Genomic DNA, 8,194 nt, shown 5'->3' with positions numbered 1-8,194 from the left:
CCGGCCACGCCGGCCACCTCCACCGCCCTGCCCTACCTCATCGTCTGCGACGCCCTCAAGCTCCAAGTCCGGCGAACCTCGGGAGTCGTGCTCCGGTGAACAGTACACGCGCCAGATCCAGATCCAGATCCGCGAGGGTTGACTTTTCATCCCCGAACCCTAATTTTTGCAAACTTTGGCATGCTATAACTCTGCATCTGTAGCTCTGATTTGTGCGTGTAGCATATCAAAATGTTCGTCTCGACGAGTACATCATTTCATCTCATTGCATCATTTTCATTTGAGCTCATCTTGATACCCGAAATGCTGTTGGAAGAGGGCTATGTGATGAATTTGGCAGATCTGTTTCAGCAAATAGCTATTTGTCATTTTTGCCATGATTAATGTGTGCATGCTATGATCCTGAGCTCTACATGTGTTTTGTTATATGCCATGCCATCTTTACATGGGTGCTTGCCATGTATTTTTGTGATATTTGTGGTGACTCACAAGCTTGCAAAGTAGCGTAATCGGTAATGCTGATTTCAGGGACTTAGAATTTCACAGTCCTTGTTCCGTTTTTGTCGTTATGCCATATGTTCATGTTGTTTCCTAGTGATCCGTGCCTCCTGTGAGGATGATCAGTAAGGATGATTTGTTAACATTGTGGTGCTTTATCCATCCATGTCTTTGTTTGCATTTATGGAGCACCCTAGCTTGAGTCAATCGAGCTCTACTTTTGCTATATCGTGAATCCTGGCAGATTGTTGACATGTTTAGCGATTTTGCCGAGGATGTTGCTATTGATCCGTGCATGCTTTGTTATTGTTCTTGCCATGTCTGGCTCCTATGCCATGTATTCTTGATGGTTGTATGCTTATCTTGTCATGCCATGCTATGTAGTGAGTGCATCGAGCTCGTAAACATGCCTACTCGTTAACTGATTTGCATGCTCCAGTTTTTCACTAAGGCTGAGATCCGTTTATGTTTTTGCCATGTTCACATGCTTGCAATTGTATGTTCTGATCCCTTTGGCTCAAGGTCACTAACGGACTTTTATTAAGTGCTTTGAGTAACTTCATGCCATTCTTTGCTTTGCCATGTTAAGTTCCTCTAGCATATAGTTTTCATGCTCTAGAGTGTGCTTCCTGATGATAAATTCCAGACTTGTGTTAATTTCACTAAGTCTGAAACTTGTTGTCATTTGCACTTTTGCCATGCTTGTTTGAACCTATTAATGGATGAATTAGCCATAGCTCAGTGTTCATCTTTTGTCAAGCTTCATGAGTGGATCCCTGCCATGTATTTTGTTGTCATGTTGGAGTGCTGCAGCATATTTATCTTGATGCATTTAGTTGGTCACTTGCTGATTATCGCAGACCGGTGCCATATTTGTTTTGCTTGCCATTTCCAAACCGTGCATCCGATTCCGGTGATCTTTATATCGATTTCAACCGAAATCACCTCACCTTTCCAGTGGCACTCTTGTATTTCCAAGTTGAGGCCAGGTTCAATCATTCCTTGTCAAATCTTGCATATTCTTCGCATACCGCATCCCGCATATCATACCATGTTTGCATCATGTTGTTTGAGCATTGCACATGGTTGATTGTGTTCTGTTTGCTTGTTGTTCTTGTTTGGGTAGACCCGGGAGACGAGTTCGTGAACGAGGAGCCCGTTGAGTTCGCTTACGAGGATCAAGTCAACTCTGACAACTTTGCAGGCAAGATGACCATACCCTCGAAATCACTTCTATCTTTGCTTGCTAGATGCTCGCCCTTTTGCTATGCCTATTCTATGATGCCTACCACTTGCTTATCATGCCTCCCAAATTGCCATGTCAAACCTCTAACCCACCATGTCCTAGAAAACCGTTGATTGGCTATGTTACCGCTTTGCTCAGCCTCTCTTATAGCGTTGCTAGTTGCAGGTGAAGATTGGAGATCGTTCCTTGTTGGAACATTGTTTATTGTTGGAATATCACCATATTATCTTGTTTATCTTAATGCACCTATATACTTGGTAAAGCGTGGAAGGCTCGGCCTTTTGCCTAGTGTTTTGTTCCACTCTTGCCGCCCTAGTTTCCGTCATATCGGTGTTATGTTCCCGGATTTTGCGTTCCTTACGCGGTTGGGTGATAATGGGAACCCCTTGACAGTTCGCCTTGAATAAAACTCCTCCAACAATGCCCAACCTTGGTTTTACCATTTGCCACATAGCCTCTTTTTCCCTTGGGTTTCCGGAGCCCGATGGTCATCTTTATTTAAACACCCCCGGGCCAGTGCTCCTCTGAGTGTTGGTCCACCTCGTCAGCCGCTGGTGGCCACCAGGGGCAACTCTGGGCTGGCCTACCGGAAGTTTGGATAATCTGAGTATGCCCTGAGAATGAGATATCTGCAGCTTCTATCGGGATTTGTCGGCACATTCGGGCGGTGTTACTCGACTTGTTTTACCATTGTCGAGGATGTCTTGTAACCGGGATGCCGAGTCTGATCGGAATGTCTCGGGAGAAGGAATATACTTTGTTGACCATGAGAGTTTGTGATGGGCTAAGTTGGGACTCCCCTGCAGGGATTCGAACTTTCAAAAGCCGTGCCCGCGGTTATGGGCAGATGGGAATTTGTTAATGTCTGGTTGTAGATAACATGAAACTTAACTTAATTAAAATGAATCAACCGCGTGTGTAACCGTGATGGTCTCTTCTCGGCGGAGTCCGAGAAGTGAACACGGTGTTGGAGTAATGCTTGACGTAGGTTGTTCTAGGATCACTTCTTGATCATACTTGTTTGACCGTGCTTTTCCTTCTCTTCTCGCTCTCTTTTGCGAATAGGTTAGCCACCATATATGCTAGTGGCTTGCTGCAGCTCCACATCATACCTTTGCCTTACCTATAAGCTTAAATAGTCTTGATCGCGAGGGTGTGAGATTGCTGAGTCCCCGTGACTCACAGTTTACTTCCAAAACCAGATGCAGGGACCGATGATACCGTTCCAGACGACGCGCTTGAGCTCAAGTGGGAGTTCGATGAAGACTCTCGCCGTTACTATGTGTCTTTCCCAGATGATCAGTAGTGGTGCCCAGTTGGGGCGATCGGGGACTTTGTCGCATGTAGGGGTTGATCTTTATTTTGGTACCGTAGTCGGACCATGATTGTAATGTTATTCATGTATTTGTGTGACATGGCGAGTGTAAGCCAACTATGTACCTTTTCCCCTTTTATCTATTTACATGGGTTGTTGTGAAGATTACCTTACTTGCGACATTGCTTTCAATGCGGTTATGCCTCTAAGTCGTGCTTCGACACGTAGGAGATATAGCCGCATCGAGGGTGTTACAAGTTGGTAATCAGAGCCTTCCCCGACCTTAGGAGCCCCCTGCTTGATCGAATCATTGGCATTGTTGAGTCTAGAAAAATGTTTTGAGTCATTTAGGATTATATATATCGGAGAGTTAGGAATTCTTTTTACTCCCCAGTCCCTTCATCGCTCTGGTGAGGCATCCTGACATAGAGTTTTGACTCTTCTCTTCTCAAATTTCACTAAATTGTTTTTTAGGATCACGCGGGTATCTTGGAATCGTTCTGATCGATTTGTGACGAGAACATTGTTCTTGGTGCCTCCTGTCATTTAGGGGTTGTGGCAGTGTCCCGGGGAGTTGAGCTCCGAGGTGTTGTCGTCACAATTTTATCGTTGAGATTCTGGAATACCTGAGTTTCGCCGACATCAAAAATCTCTTTTATGCAGTTGTTGGTGAGATAACCTCGACGCTACCTAGTACTGCGGCGGGAGTTCGGGAGTATTGCTATAACTCGTATAACGGATGCTTTTCGAAGGTTGAGGTAAATGAGTTCCGAAGGTTTCTCAGTTGTGTGTTGAAGGATGGATGCAGCTGGATGTAGGATTTGCTAGTTTTGGGTGAGATATTATGCTTCCCCTGTATCCCCAACACCTGATTGCATAACCGGAAAGGTTCGGGAGTTTCATAGGTGGGAATTCTTGTAGCTCTAGTTCTTCTTCCGCGGATATTTGGTTTGGGATTGGGTAATCCTCACCAAGTATTCATTCTTGTCCATACCTTGTTGTTTTTCTTCTACCTCAATTCTAAGTGGCTTCTCAATTTATGGATATGTGACCATTTCAATTGGAATGCATTCGCTCATTTGGTTCGGACGTGAAGACTATATGTTGCAATTTCAACCCGTTTGATTTAGCTTCAATATTTGTCTGTCAAGTTGCTAACGGATGTCAACCTCTTCAGGATGGCTCCTCCAACGCGCACGACTCCGAATCCTAATCCGCCACCACCACCTCCACCTCCGGAGGCATGGCAAGCTGTGATGGCCGCTACCAATGCAAACACGCAGCTGATCATGCAACTTCTTCAAGAGCGCAACCAAGGGAACCAGGGTCATGGCAACAATCAGAATCAGTTTGCTACACTCAACCAGTTCCTTGCTAACCAGCCAAAGACCTTTAGCAATTGTGTTGAGGCAACAGATGCTGATGATTGGCTCATGGACATATGCAAGCATTTCGAGTGCAGTAACATCAGGCCTGAGGAGTTTGTCAAGTTCGCTTCCTTCCAACTCAAAGACCTAGCTGCAGAATGGTTTCAGCAGTACAAAGATTCCAAAGGAGGCCGTGTGATTACCTGGGATGAATTTCGTCAAGACTTCAAAGCTCATCATATTCCTCAGAGTGTGGTTGAGTGCAAGCGTGAGGAATTCCGCAACCTGAAGCAAGGCACTATGTCTGTTTACGAGTACAACAAAATGTTTCAGAAGCTCGCCCATTTTGCTAAGCAGGACGTCCCCGATGAGAAGAGCATGATATACTAGTTCAGGGGTGGTCTCAGAGAAGAAATCCAGCGAGCTCTCGTTCTCTTTGAGCCCAAGAGGTACGATGAGTTTTACAACATGGCAATGAAGCAAGAGACTGCTCAACTGAAGTGCGATGCTTCCAAGAAGCGAGTCAGAGATGCTACTCCTTCTTCCTCAACTCAAGTGTCTAAGAAGCAAAAGTATTGGCTTCCTCCTCCTCTGTTCCGCCAGCCTTATCAGTAGAAGAGCAAAGGTGGCAGTGGATCTTCCCACCCACCCAACCCTGGCTTTCAGAACAAGACTTCGTCTCAAGCTCCAAGATCAAGTGCTTCGTATCACCGTCTGCTTTCAGAGGTCATGTGCAACAAGTGCCAACAGAAGGGTCACTATGCCAACAAATGCTTCAATCAGAGGAGTCTCCCTCCTCCTCCTCCTCCTCCTGTGAGATCGGCAAGTACAGCTGTGGTGAAGCATAACCCCAAGCACGCCAAGGTCAACTTGATGAATGCAGCTCAGGCAGAGGACTCGTCAGATGTCATCATGGGTAAACTTCCTGTTAACGATGTTCCTGCAAAAGTACTTTTTGACACTGGTGCATCACATTGTTTCATCTCGAGACCTTTTGCATCTAAGCATGAGTTGTCTTCTCAAGTTTTGCATAAACCATTAGCAGTTGTCTCACCGGGTAAATGTTTGCTCGCAAACTACGAGATTCCAGATATTTCTATCATGATGGGTGATTTCAAGTTTCTGGCTTCTCCAATGGTTCTTGGTAACTCGGATATTGATCTTATTCTTGGAATGGACTAGCTTTCTAAGCACAAGGCTCAGCTTGATTGTGTAGCCAGGTAGATTCAATTGACTCATTCGTCTGAGGATGTAATTGTCTTTGCCGCTCGGGATAATACCATCCGTCTGTTTTCTCTCAATGAGAAGGATGAACTGGATGCCATCTCTCAAATTCCGGTCGTTTGCGAATATCAAGACGTCTTTCCAGAAGAGCTTCCAGGAATGCCTCCGCACCGGCCAGTTGAATTCGTCATCGATCTTGAGCCTGGCACGGAACCTGTTTGCAAACATCCTTACAAGCTGGGACCCAAAGAGTTGAAGGAGCTGAAGAAACAACTCGATGAACAAGAGCGTATGGGTCTCATCCGACCTAGTTTTTCTCCGTGGGGTTGTGGAGTTCTTTTTGTGAAGAAGAAGGATGGAACGGACCGACTCTGTGTTGACTACCGTCCATTGAACAAGAAAACTATAAAGAACAAGTACCCACTTCCCAACATCAACGAGCTGTTTGAACAACTCAAAGGTGCTCAAGTATTCTCCAAGCTTGATCTCCATATGGGCTGTCACCATATTCGAATTTGTGAGCAAGATATCCCCAAGACGGCATTCAGAACAAGCTATGGTTCATATGAATACACCGTCATGTCTTTTGGCCTCGTCAACGCTCCTCCGACTTTCTCTCGCATGATGAACTTCATCTTCAACCCCTACACAAATGACTTCGTCTTGGTCTACCTCGATGACATTTTGGTCTTTTCCAAGAACAAGGAAGATCATGCCAAGCACTTGCGTTTGGTGCTCGATAAGCTTAGAGAACATCAGTTCTATGCCAAGTTTTCAAAGTGCGAGTTTTGGCTCGATGAGGTTCTCTATATTGGGCATATCATCTCTACCAAGGGCATTGCTGTGAATCCTGAGAAGGTGTCTGCAATTGTGAATTGGGAACCACCTTAGAACGTGAAGCAACTCCGCAGCTTCCTTGGTCTCACAAGCTATTGTCGAAGGTTCGTTGAGAACTTATCAAAGATCGCGAAGCCTCTTTCAAACCTTCTCCAGAAGCACGTGAAGTACGTTTGGTCTCCGGAAAGTGACATCGCTTTCAACACCCTGAAATAGAAATTAGTCACTGCTCTAGTTTTGACTCCTCCTGATGAATCCAAACCGTTCAAGGTCTTCTGTGATGCCTCTCTTCAAGGTCTTGGTGCAGTGTTGATGCAAGAGAAGAAAGTTGTGGATTATACCTCTCGCCAGTTGAAGCCCAACGAGAAGAACTACCCCACTCATGACCTCGAGTTGGCGGCAGTTGTGCATGCTCTTTTGACTTGGAGACATCTCTTATTGGGAAGAAAAGTGGACATCTTCACTGACCACAAGAGTCTCAAGTACATCTTCACTCAGCCTAATCTCAACCTCAGGCAGACTCGTTGGGTCGAAATGATTCAAGAGTATAATCCGAGTATCGAATACACTCCAGGCAAGGCCAATGTAATTGCTGACGCATTGAGCAGAAAGGCTTACTGCAACAGTCTGATTCTCAAGCCTTACCAACCCGAGCTTTGTGAAGCTTTCCGCAAACTCAATCTGCAAGTTGTTCCTCAAGGTTTCCTCGCCAACCTCCAAGTCTCTCCTACTTTGGAAGATCAAATTCGCGAGGCTCAACTTCTTGATGCTATGGTGAAGAAGGTGAAGATTAGGATTGCCAAGAGTCAACCCAAGTACAAGTGCTATCGTCTTGATGACAAGGATACTCTGTTCTTCGAGGATCGCATTGTTGTGCCTAAAGATGACCTTCGTAAAGTCATTATGAATGAGGTTCACAATTCTCTCCTCTCTATCCACCCTGGGAGCACGAAGATGTACCAGGATCTCAAGTAGGCGTATTGGTGGACTCGAATGAAGCGTGAGATTGCTCAGTTCGTGAATGAATGTGATGTCTGCAGAAGAGTGAAGGCAGAACACCAACGACCAGCTGGACTCCTCCAACCTCTTGCCATTCCAGAATGGAAGTTTGACCACATTGAGATGGACTTCGTGACGGGATTTCCAAAGTCCAAGCGTGGCAATGATGCTATATTCATTGTCATCGACAAACTCACTAAAGTGGCTCATTTTCTGCCTATCAAAGAGTCTATCACTGCAGCTCAATTGGCGGAGCTGTATACCTCTCAGATTGTCTCTCTGCACGGCATTTCGCAGTTGATTTCTTCAGATCGTGGCAGCATCTTTACCTCCAAGTTTTGGGATTCTTTTCAGAAGGCCATGGGCACCAACATCCATTTCAGCACAGCTTTTCATCCTCAAACTAGCGGTCAAGTCGAGCGTGTCAATCAGATCCTTGAAGATATGCTCAGGGCTTGCGTTATCTATTTCAGTATGAAGTGGGAAGATTGTCTTCCATATGCCGAGTTCTCCTACAACAACAGCTTCCAAGCGAGTTCTGGCAAGGCCCCATTTGAAATTCTCTATGGCAGGAAGTGCCGTACTCCTCTTAACTGGTCAGAGACCGGTGCACGTCAACTTCTTGGAAATGACTTGATCACAGAGGCAGAGGAAATGTGCAAAGTCATTCGTGATAACCTCAAAGCAGCGCAATCGCGCCAGAAGAGC

The sequence above is a fragment of the Triticum aestivum genome, chromosome 1A (assembly GCF_018294505.1).
Source record: "Triticum aestivum cultivar Chinese Spring chromosome 1A, IWGSC CS RefSeq v2.1, whole genome shotgun sequence".
NCBI classification, from domain to species: Eukaryota; Viridiplantae; Streptophyta; class Magnoliopsida; order Poales; family Poaceae; genus Triticum; species Triticum aestivum.
This window is presented reverse-complemented; position numbering follows the sequence as displayed.